We start from the raw sequence: 12,253 nt of genomic DNA, 5'->3' as shown, positions 1-12,253 counted from the left end.
GGGGCTGCCTGAGTGGGGGCAGCTCTGTGGGAAAGGTCTTGGTGTACAGGAAGCTGGTTAGGAGGCAGCCGTGTGCCCTGGCCACAAGGGAAGCCAGAAGTGCCCCGGGCTGTATGACCAACAGTTGGGCTTGTCCTGCCTGGAGAAGGGAAGGCTGAGGGGGCCCTCATCACAGCCTGCAAGTACCTACGAAGAAGTTATGGAGAACACAGGACAAAAGAAAATGAGTGTAAGGTGAAAGGGAAAAGGTTCAGAGGAATAAAGTAAAAGACCTTTTCCCCATGAGGTCAGGCAAGGGTGGGAACAGGTCACTCAGAGATATTGTGTAGTCTTTGTTTTGGAAGCTTTTAATGACCCAACCGGATCAAACCTTGAGCAACCCCAGGTCAAGATTGATCTGACCCTATTTCTGACAGGTTGGACTACCAACCTCCAGAGCTCCCTTCCAAACTGCACTAGAGAATCACAGAATTATAGAATGGTTTGAGTTGGAAGGGACCTTTAAAGGTCATCTAGTCCAACCCACCTGCAATGAGCAGGGAAATCTTCCAATAGATTAAGTTGCTCAGAGCCCTGTCCAACCCGACTTTGAATGTTTCCAGGGATGAGGAATCTACCACCTCTCTGTGCAACCTATTACAGTGTTTCACCAGCCTCATTGTAAAAAATTTCTTCCTTATATCTAGTCTGAATCTACTCTCTTTCAATTTAAAACCATTACCCCTTGTCTTATCACTACAGGCCCTATTAAAAAGTCTGTCTCCATCTGTATTGGCTTTGCATGGCAAGGTTTTGGTAGCAGGGGGGCTACAGGGTTGGCTTCTGTGAGAAGATGCCAGGAGTCTTTCCCATGTCCGATAGCGCCAATGCCAGCTGGCTCCAAGACAGACCTGCTGCTGGCCAAAGCTGAGCCTATCAGTGACAATGGTTGCACCTCTGTGATAACATATTTAAGAAGGGGAAAAAAAAACCTGCTGCACAACAGCATCTGGAAGTGAGGAGTGAGAGTATGTGAGAGAAACAACTCTGGAGAATCCAATGTCAGTGAATCAGGACAGGGAGGAGGTGCTCCAGGCCCCAGAGCAGATTCCCCTGCAGCATGTGGTGAGGACCATGGTGAGGCAGGCTGTCCCCCTGCAGCCCATGGAGGTCCACGGTGGAGCAGCTATCCACCTGCAGCCCATGGAGGACCCCAAGGCAGAGCAGGTGGATGCACTCAAAGTAGGTTGTGACCCAATGGGAAGCCTGTACTGGAGCAGGCTCCTGGGAGGACCTGTGGTCCCATGCAGAGAGGAGCCCACGCTGGAGCAGGTTTGCTGGCAGAACTTGTGATCCCATGGGCATCCCACACTGGAGAAGTCCATTCCTGAAGGACAGCAGCCTGTGGAAGGACCCATGCTGGAGCAGTTTGTGAAGAACTGCAGCCTGTGGGAAGGACTCCCTTTGGAGAAGTTTGTGGAGGACTGTCTCGCATGGAAGGGACCCACACTGGAGCAGGGGAAGAGTATGAGGGGGACGGAACACCAATGTGTGATGAACTGAGCACAACCCCCATTCCCCGTCCCCCTGTGCTGCTCAGCGGGAGAAGGTAGAGGAATTGGGAGTGAAGCTGAGCCCAGGAAGAAGGGATGAATGGAGGGAAGGTGTTTTAAGATTTTATTTTATTTTTCGTTACCTACTCTGATTTGATTGGTAATAAATTAAATTAATTTCCCTGAGTCTGTTTTGCCCATGATGGTGACTGCAGAGTGATCTCCCTGTCCTTATCTCCACCCATGAGCTTGTTGCTATATTTTCTCTCCCCTGTCCAGCTGAGGAGGGAGAGTGATAAAGTGGCTTGGTGGGCACCTGGCGTTCAGCCAAGGTCAACCTACCACACTAACTTTCTTATAGTACCTTTAAGTACTGAAAAGGTGCAATAAGGTCTCCCTGGGCCCTTCACTTCTACAGGTTGAAAAACCCCAATTCTATCGGCCTTTCCTCATAGGAAAGGTGTTCCTCCCCTCTGATCATTTTTGTGGCCCTCCTCTGGACCTGCTCCAACAGGTCCATGTCTTTCCTGTACTGAAGACTCCAGAGCTGAATGCAGTACTGCAGGGTGGGGGTGTCACCACAGTGGAGTAGAGGGGCAGAATCACCTCCCTTGACCTGCTGGCCACACTTGATGCAGCCCAGGATGTGGATGGTTTTCTGGGCTGCAAGCACACATGGCCGGCTCATGTCCAGCTTTTCATCCACCAGTACCCCCAAGTCCTTCTTGGCAGGGCTGCTTCAAATCCCTTTATCCCCCAGCCTGTCTTGATACTGGGGGTTGCCCTGACCCAGGTGCAGGACCTTGCACTAGGCCTTGTTGAACCTCATGAGGTTCACATGGGCCCACTTCTCGAGCTTGTCCAGGTCGCTCTGAATGTCCTCCCATCCCTCAGGCGTGTTAACCGCACCACTCAGCTTGGTGTTGTCTGCAAACTTGCTGAGGGCGCACTCGATCCCACTGATGAGATGGGCATGAAGATACTAAACGGTTCTGGTCCCAGTACAGACCCCTGAGGGACGCCGCTCATGACTGATCTCCATCCAGATATTGAGCTGTTGACTGCTGCTCTCTGGATGCGACCACACAGCCAATTCCTTACCCATCGAATTATCTTATGATGTTACCCATTATCTTATAATCTCATGATTTCAGGCTCCATTTCTGATCAGAACAGAGTAGATATTAATGAGGCATGGATACTCCTGTGCTGTGCATGATCATCTAAAACAACATCTGAACCAGTGAAGACAGGTTAACATCTTAGTTTAACTTTCTGTGTTCAAAGATTGAGGGGTGTTATTCACAGTCCCAGGCAGGAAAGGTTTTGGCAGTGGACAAGGGGCTCTGTGAAAGACACAAAATTATCTTTTTTAAATGCTATTGCTTTACATATGCTAATTATTACACCCCTCCAAAAAAAAAAACCTGAAGAAAAAAGTCTATTAAGTAAAGAAAATGTGTCAACACACTTTTCAGCTTTTACCACTCTTCACAGTTCTGTTTTCTTTTCTTTTAATATACTGGTCTTTGGCAGGGTTTGGTGTCCTTTTTCTTTTTTCGAAAAGGAAAGTGTTTTCCAGAACTGGGGTTGGCTTTAGGGCACAAATGTCTACAATCACAGGGACACAGATACTTGGTGCCAGTGTAGATGCCCTGGGACCCCTTGCCCAGCCTCCACCTGCAGCTCCCAGGAGCTCTGGTCTCCCACAGGTCCTCTGTGATAGCTGCCAGTCCCAGGCAAACACCTCAGGTACCCCGGGGCCCCTAAAAGTGGCCGTGGATATTTATGGTCAGACAACTGAGGTCTGCCTGGGAAATGGACAACTGCTTTCAACATTTAAAGAAATGTGAGCACAGTTTTATCAGCTGAAGCATTCGAGTACTTTTAATGAAATGGCGGTGTTTTCCCACTGTGCCAGAATGGGAATTTCCAGGATTAATCTCCCATTAATCACAGGAGAAGAAATATTGATCTTTGCCTGTACTTGCATTACCACTACTCTATTTCACTGTATGTTGAATCTCCCCCACCTTTCAGGTGTTGCACCTCTCCTGGTTAAATGACCATGTCTAAGGGCATCTTTTCAGCAAAGGAACTGCACATTTGCCCTCTCCAGATTTCCCCTTCCCCTTGCTTTTTGGTCATTCAGCTTCCTCCCAACTATTTGGTGGCTGCTTTGAGCTTCAGGGAGTAAGAAACTTGCCCGTTCTTTCAGAGGTCTAATTAACTCTTTAGTCAACTCCTTAACTGTATTATGGTCAGACATCTGTGCTTTCTTATCTCTCTGTCTAAAACATTTCTTGTATGACTACCCCTCGTGGAAGGTGGACCTCACTAGATGCAGCTTGGACGTGGCATACAGTGCAGGAGAGTGTTTTACTCCTTATTGAACTCTAGTGTGGGTAATGTTTGTTTGCTGGCAATGGAGAGAAATCCTTCTGTGCCTGTGTGCAGCCAGTTCTGCGGGGAAAGCAGGTGGGAGCTGGTGCAAAGGAGCTGTAACCTCCAGCTGCAGACTTCAGTGGAGAAGGGTGATGGGAGGAAAAGTGATGCAAGGCCCAGGGGGCTGATGAGAGAAATGGCAGGGTTGATGTGGTGAGGAGCAAGGTTGTCCATAGAATGTCTGACCTCAAGAGACTGCTTTTCCTACTTGCCCAGACACCTTAGGAGACCCTCAGGATCAACATCAGTTGGAGAACGCTGCTCTTCTGTAAAGCAAAAAAGAACAAAAAGTGCCCTTAAAAAGCAAGAAATCTTTTTTTTAAAATGTAGCTGTAGAAGTTTTGAAGATCTGAAGACTTGAACAAATTATGGCAATACTCGAGGCACATGAGAGCTTTCTACATTGTAATGAGCCCCATGGTGTATTTGGTGCCAAGTCCATGAACCTCCAGTGCTGAGAGGAGATTGTACAAATTGCTCAAGAAGGTAAAGTCAGAAGCAAATGCTGAAGTTTCTTGGAGTATTAATAGGTCCCAATGAGGGCCATTACCAACAAAGCCTCCCCATGGATCATTAGAGCAGAAAATTGGAAGCAGTGATGACAACAGGCAAGGCAAAGGAAAAGTGCAGGTTACTCTGATGCTGAATCAAGCCTTGACGGGTTTCATCACACCAACTCCTGACCGCCAGCCCCTGGGAAGGAAGATCCTGTCCCTCATGAGTGGCCCACGACTCTTCCTGGGGCAGTGGGATATGTGGTGTGTGATGCTGAATGAAGGAGAATGATAAGGCACCTCCTGGCCTCCCTGGGTGGGGGGGTGTGCAAGGAGGCAACGTGGCCCCAGTGCCATGAGGACAACGTGTCTGCTCATAGGTCACAATGACAGAGTGTCGCAGAGGAGAGTGATGATTAAGGTTTAGGTGTCTTAAAGAATCACTGTCAAAGATATTAGCAAAAGTGATTTTAATATGAATTTGTAAAAGCATGACTTAACAATGTTCAAATGGCAAGGTTCACTCTATCACTTATTACGTGGGAGAAAGATACAAAAGGAAGATCGAGCTGGAATTGGGCTAGAATGACTTACACAGAGATGGAGGATGAAAAGAGCAAGGGAGACCCTCCCGTTGAGTCCGGAGGTTCAGAATGGACCCCCTTGCTTTCTAAACTCCTTCTCAGAGAGGAGTCTCGGTGCAGCTGGATCCAGTCCTAGTCCCAGACTTGGCCAGCGGTTTATGTCTAAGGGAGCTGGATACAGAGATTTCAGTGGTATTGATTCAACGTGCTATTATGGGTTTTCCACAAACTTGAGATAGCAGCAATTTAAGATTTAACACTATTACGGTAGATCATAAGATTAGTTCTATTATTTTCTAGCAATACTTAATCAATCAATAATCAACAATCTATTATAATCAACACAGTGACTTAATTAAAGATTCAACAAAGATTCCTAAATCAAATTTCATACACACAAACACACATACACACAGATACAGAGGTTAAGATGCTTCTTTTTCTGCAGATTATGGTAAATTTTGGGACCCGATAATCTTTGAAAACCTCGCAAAGTCAAAATATAGTGAATTACTTACTCTTTCGATCTTTGAATGTCACAAAACCTAATTATAATGAATTACTGACTCTTTTCCTTCATTGGCATCTATCAGTGGACGATCTGAATTATCTCACAAATCTACCTGGAACCTCGCGAAATCTACCCTGAAAGGCATCCCAACTCATGAGGAGATGCTGGGTCACAGCCTGCTGCGATCCCCGAGAGCTCAAAGGGCCTCGGTTAGGATCGGTATTTATAGAATCGCAAGATGATTGACTTTGGTCAGTGCTTTTTCATCATGGCCCTTATTCTTGTCAGGTAATCTTGGCACCTTTCAGAGTGGGCTATGACCCAGGCAGGAGGAGTTTTGGGTACGTTTCCCAGGCAACAGGAGTTTCAGGTACAATTAGGGAGCGCCTAATTGTCCTAAGTCATAGAATCATAGAATCATAGAATGTCCTGAGTTGGAAGGCACCCACAAGGATCATCGAGTCCAACTCCTGTCCCCGCAGAGGACAACCCCAGAATTCACACCGTGTGTCTGAGGGCATTGTCCAAATGCTTCTTGAATGCTGTCAGGCTTGGCGCCATGACTGCTTCCCTGGGGAGCTTGCTCCAGTGCTCCACCACCCTCTCGGTGAAGAACCTTTTCCTAATATCCAACCTAAACCTCTCCTGGCATATCTTCCTGCCATTCCCTTGAGTTCTTCACTGGTCACCAGGGTGAAGGGATCAACACCTACCTACTCCTGCACTTCCCCTTGTGAGGAAGTTGTAGACCGCAATGAGGTCTCCCCTCAGTCTTCTCTAAGCTGAACAGACCTAGTGACTTCAGCTGCTCCTTGTACGGCTTCCCTTCTAAACCCTTCACCATCTTTGTGGCTCTCTTCTGGATACTCTCTAGTATCTTCATATCCTTTCTATACTGTGGTGCCCAAAACTGCACACAGTACTCAAGGTGAGGCCATACCAGTGCAGAGTAGAGTGGGACAATCACCTCCCTCGACCAGCTACCAATACTATGCTTGATGCACCCCAGGACACAGTTGGCCCTCTTGGCTGCCAGGCACACTGTTGGCTCATGTTCAACTTGCCATCAACCAGAACCCCCAGATCCCTTTCCGCGGGGCTGCTCTCCAGCCTCTCATTCCCCAGTCTCTATGTACATCCAGGGCTGCCATGTCCCAGGTGCAAAACCTGTCACTTTCCCTTGTTCAGCTTCATGCAGTTGGTGATCGCCCACCTCTAATTTATCTAGGTCTCTCTGCAGGGCCTCTCTGACCTCGCGAGTGTCAACAGCTCCTCCCAATTTGTGTCATTGGTGAATTTGGATAGTAGTCCTTCAAGTCCTGCATCCAAATCATTAATGAAGATATTGAAGAGCACTGGACCCAAGATGGATCTCTGAGGAACCCCACCAGTGACTGGTCGCCAGCCCGATGTAGCCCCATTTACTAGAACTCTTTGAGCCCTACCCGTCAGCCAATTGTTCACCCATTGCACTATGTGTTTATCCAGCTGTGTGCTGGACATTTTCCCCAGGAGGATACTGTGAGAGACAGTATCGAAAGCTTTACTGAAATCCAAAAGGATTACATCGACTGGCTTCCTTTGGTCTACTGGGTGGTTAACATTGTCATAGAAAGAAATCAAATTTGTCAGACAGGACTTCCCTCTCATGAACCCGTGCTGTCTGGGACCAATGACTGTGTTGTCTTTGAGATGTGTTTCAATAACTTCCAGAATAATTTTCTCTATAATTTTGCCTGGCACCGAGGTGATACTAACAGGCCTGTAGTTACGAGGGTCATCCCTGTTGCGCTTTTCGAAGACTGGGACAATGTTTGCCAACTTCCAGTCAACTGGGACCTCTCCAGATTCCCAAGACTGTTGAAAAACCATTGAGAGAGGTCTCGCTATGACATCAGCCAGTTCTTTAAGTACCCTTGGATGAATCCCGTCAGGCCCCATTGACTTGTAGGGATCCAGCTGGAGCAGCAAATCCCGCACAAGGTCGGGGTTGATTAGGAGTGTATCATTCTCACAGTCATGGATCTCAGGCACAGGGCTCGGGGGGTCCAACCAAGGCGAAGAAAGCATTAAACGTCTCCGCTTTATCTATGTCCCTGTATTTAAGGTGACTACGTTCATCGAGTAATGGGCCAATGTTATTTCTAGCCTGCCTTTTGCTACCAATATATTTTAAAAAGCCCTGAACCAAGAAGTTATCATCCAGATGGTTTAGAAATCTTCTGGACCTGTTTGTACCAGCTGTGTGGTATTCTCAGTTAACATCTGGCAAGTTGAAGTCCCCCATAAGGACAAGGGCAGATGACTTACATACATCCCTTAGTTCCTTAAAGAATAACTCATCTGTGTCATCATCCTGGCTGTGTGGCCTATAGTCGACTCCCACAACAACATCCGCTTTATTTGTCTGTCCTTTAATCCTTACCCAGAGGCTCTCAACTGCGCCATCACCGACTGTAAGCTCCATACATTCCAGCCCCTCCACTACATACAGTGCCACCCACCCGCCTTTCCTGCGCTGATTATCCTTCCTGAAGAGTCTGTAATCATCCATCATGGCACACCAGTCACAGGACTCATCCCACCAAGTTTCGCTTATGCCAATGATATCGTATCCCTGGGACTGGGCCAGTGCTTCCTGCTCCTCTTGCTTGTTCCTCATCCTGCACGCATTTGTGTAGAAACACTTCAAATGCGGTTCGTTGTGCCCATCACCTCGGGGAGCAGTTTGAAGAATTTCACTACCACTCAGCTCTTCAAACTGTGTCATGCCATCCCGTGTCTTGTCACCGACTGGCCTGGTGTTGCCCCTTTCCCCCTTCCAATCTAGTTTAAAGCCCTATCAATCAGCCCTGCTACCTCTGAGCAAATACCCGTTTCCCTTTTTGGGAAAGGTGAATCCCATTGGAAGTCTGTAGACCTGGCGTCGAATAGACCATCCCATGATCGAAAAACCCAAAGTTCCGCCAGTGACACCAACCTCGGAGCCACGTGTTGATCATCTGGGTCTGCCTAAACTGTTCAATATTCAATATTCTGCAATATTCTCACTGTCCTTGTACCCAGGACAAGAACGTACCAGGTTGTCTCAACTCACTGCACAGGTAGGCAAGATCAGAAGAAAGTGCCAGATTGTCCCAGCCCACTGCACTTGTAATTAAACAAGAATACAATGTTGGCTGGTGCTGACATCACAACATGGCCCAGGGAGAGGTCTGCATCACCACATTCCACCCCGTGACTGAAGTCAATCTATCCTCTCCACAGAGTGGTGGTGTGGTCACCTCTTGCCTCTGTGCCTATAAATAGACAACGCTGCATTTAAGTTATAATTTGAGACAAAATTTATGCTAGGTTAACCTCCATAACTATTAGAAAGCATATGTGTTATTTCATCAAATGAGATTAAACAACATTATATGCACAGGGAGGTCCTATGTAAGAGCATAAATTTTTGTCATTTTCCAAGCTTTGATACATGGCATAGAATCATAGAATCATAGAATGATTTCAAAGAAACCTTTAAAGATCCTCTAGGGCAGGGACACCTTTCCACCAGACCAGGTTGCTCCAAGCCTCATCCAACCTGGCCTTGAACACTGCCAGGGAGAGGGCAGCTGCAGCTTCTCTGGGCAACCTGGGCCAGTGTCTCACCATCCTCACCATAAAAAATTTCTTCTTATGCCCAATCTAAATCTACCCTCTTGTATTTAAGAACCATTACCCCTTGTCCTATCACTACAGGCCCCAGCAAAAAGTCCCTCTCTATCTTCTTATAAACCTCCTTTATATGTTATGTGGCTGCAATAAGATCTGCTCTCATGCATCCTGATCTAAAATCCTGCCAACTACATCAATTTGTCATGGACGGGCGATTTAGACCGCTTAAAGAACCACTGCCAAAGGTATCAGCAAAAGCGGTTTTATTGAAACTTAATGAAGTTTGATGGAAAGGTTCACTCTATCACTGCGCAAAGGATACAACGATGATTCAACATTACCAATGCAAAATCTTAGTGCACTATAATACAAGTTTAAGTGTGATATCGACCACTTACCAAAGATCTGCATTTGGTAAGAGATCTCTCAGCCTTGAGGAGTAACCTTGAGAGGCGTCCCAGCTCAAGGGCTGTCATATTTATGGAGTAATGTGGTTGGCTTGCAGTCAAACTACATGCGATGGAAAAGGTATGCATGAGACTCCTTGGAGCCATAACTTTCTTTGTTCCTTGATAAATGAGTCTTGGAGGAACCACCTGCTATTCATGTGTTAACCGCATGGTCAGTGTTCCACTTTCCAAGCCCATATGCATCAGTGCTCACCATGTCACTCTGTTCCTGCGTGGATTTTAAGAGAACAGATTGGAACTAGAGAAGTTCTTGGCCTGGTTACACCCAAGTCTTCACCTCCTTTGGAGCCTGAACCAAACTCCCACTAGTTTGGTCAAGGAGCTGAGTAGGTCCGTCACAGGGACTAAGCTCCCTCCCATGCCTGCCACAAACCCACAGGTGGTGGGATTCCTCTTGCCTCAGTTCAGGTGTGCACACAGTACAGTCCTCTGAAGACTGGAAGAAATCACATGTCCCTCTTGTCTTCAAGAAGGGCAAGAAGAAGGACCAAGGAACTACAGGCCAGTCAGCCTCACCTCTCTCCCTGGGAAGGTGATGGAATAGCTAATCCTGGAAAATATTTCCAGGCCCGTTGTACTGGCACACATGGCACAGGGACAAGGGCTGCTGCAGCAGGGCAGGGCTGAAGTAGCTCAGCTGGGAGAGCGTTAGACTGAAGATCTAAAGGTCCCTGGTTCAACCCCGGGCTTCAGCAATGATTTTCTCCCTCAGATTTTGGCAGAGCCTGTCTGCCTTCTTCCAGCCTGCCCCAGCCCTGCTTGCTCCTTCCCCTCTTGCCAGAGCACTGTCCCTGCTCTGTAGCTGCAGATCTGCAGCTTGGAAGGAGCCTTTCTCCAGCACCACAAGTGCCCAGCCTCCCCCTGGGCAGGACTCTCCATTCAGTGCTCCTTTGGGGTGGTCTCCAGCTGTCCCTCCTTCCCTGCTCCACAGGGATCAGGATCTCTCCTCTGCGGGGTCTCTGCAAAGACCTCATCTCTCTCCTCTTTGTCATTCTTGATGGTGCACAGCCTGCTCCCCTCCTCGCACACCTCCTTCACCTGGTCCCCAGTTCCCAGAGCAGAGGCTGCCATCCCCCCAGTCCCAGGGAGAGGCACTCCCTGGAGCTGAGGCCTGAATGGCAGCATCCTTCCTCCGGAGGTCTGTCACGGCAAGACCTCTGAGTGTGTCACAGCGATACCTCTGATGTGCCCAGGACAGATGACAAAGCCGTGCTGAGGATCATCCACTGCAGTGCATGGGCACCAGTGTTGTTCAGTCACACGCTGTCCTGCGCAGAGATTCTTGTCCCCCCTTACCCCCCTGCTGCAATGATTGATGAAACACCGATGTGCTCCTCTCTGGGCATCAGCCCCAGGGGGATGGGAGCCTGCCCTTCATCCCACCTCCAGGGATGTTGGCAGGAAGAGGGGTACAGGGGGAACTCCAATACGTGGATGAGGGGATGTGAGGTTTCTGCCTGCATATCCCCCCACCACATGCCCGGGTGTGCCATCAGAACCTGGGGGCACCTCACCCCAGGAAGGGCATTTCCCACACCCTGTTGCTCTGCTCCTGCTGCGGAGTTGGGGACAGATGTGACACAGAGGGCTGTAGCCCTGGGTGGCAGAGGAGGCTCAGGGGTTTCCTCCTCTCCATCAACCCCAGAGGGGGTCAGAGTGTGGGATCAGCGCCTGCGGCAAGAGCCTCCTCCTGCCCCATTGCCCTGCAGAGACGTTGGAGGGGCAGTGCTCTGCAGTGCAGCCCTGTGCCAGGATCAGGCCCCAGGGGAGAGGCTGTCCTGACTTCCCCCATCTCGTGAGGATTCAAGTGCTGTTTTCTGCTCAGGGTCCCTGGGCACCCAGGGGACAACAGGGCTGTGCTGGTCATAGACATGTGATGGGACGAGAGCGTTCCTTCTGCTGACAAGTGTCAAGGGGATGTAGCTCAGTGGCAGAGCACCCACTTCGCATGTGGGAGGTCCTGGGTTCAATCCCCAGCATCTCCAAGGGTGCTTTTTCCCTGAGTCCCCAGCCTCAGGTGAACACAGGCTGGAGCTGGAGCACTGGTCCTCTCCAGGCACTGCCCGCCTGCCAACCCAGGGCCTGGCTGTGGGGTGAGGAGGGCTGTGCCCCTTTTGAACCCCCTCTCAGAAGAGAGGCAGGCAGCTGTGCTGGACCTGAGCTCCGCTCACTGCCCTGAACCACAGACCCACCCCACCCATGGGACAGACCCCCACTCCATGGAGGAGTGACATTTCTTACTCTGACGCTCATCCAGGTCCGTTTCCCTCTGCCATCACCCCTGGCTTGAGTAGAGCCTCAGCTCTGGGAACCTGGAGGTGCTGAGATCAGCACAGGCGTGCAGAGGTGGGACTGGTGGGACCGGCACCCACCTCTTGTTCCTGGGGTGGTTTGGTGTCTCTGTCACCCCATGCTGGTGGGAACAGGGAGACACAGGCCTGTCCACAGTTGAGCAGAGGTGGAGAGGGCCAGGAGATGCTGCCTGTGCTGTTTCCCCACCAAATCAACCCACAACCAAAATGGGGTGCGAGACATGGCCTTTCACTGCAGGGAGCCC

General features: G+C 49.3%; 2 non-coding genes across 2 annotated transcripts; both read left to right on the top strand.

The window, feature by feature from the left end:
• Nucleotides 1-10,318: 10,318 nt before the first annotated feature.
• On the top strand, nt 10,319-10,391 carry TRNAF-GAA (transfer RNA phenylalanine (anticodon GAA)). The gene has a single exon. It is a non-coding gene; the product is annotated as a tRNA-Phe (tRNA).
• Nucleotides 10,392-11,609: 1,218 nt separating this feature from the next.
• On the top strand, nt 11,610-11,681 carry TRNAA-CGC (transfer RNA alanine (anticodon CGC)). The gene has a single exon. It is a non-coding gene; the product is annotated as a tRNA-Ala (tRNA).
• Nucleotides 11,682-12,253: the final 572 nt, after the last annotated feature.

The sequence above is a fragment of the Nyctibius grandis genome, unplaced genomic scaffold, assembly GCF_013368605.1.
Source record: "Nyctibius grandis isolate bNycGra1 unplaced genomic scaffold, bNycGra1.pri scaffold_59_arrow_ctg1, whole genome shotgun sequence".
Taxonomy (NCBI): domain Eukaryota; kingdom Metazoa; phylum Chordata; class Aves; order Nyctibiiformes; family Nyctibiidae; genus Nyctibius; species Nyctibius grandis.
This window is presented reverse-complemented; position numbering and strand designations above follow the sequence as displayed.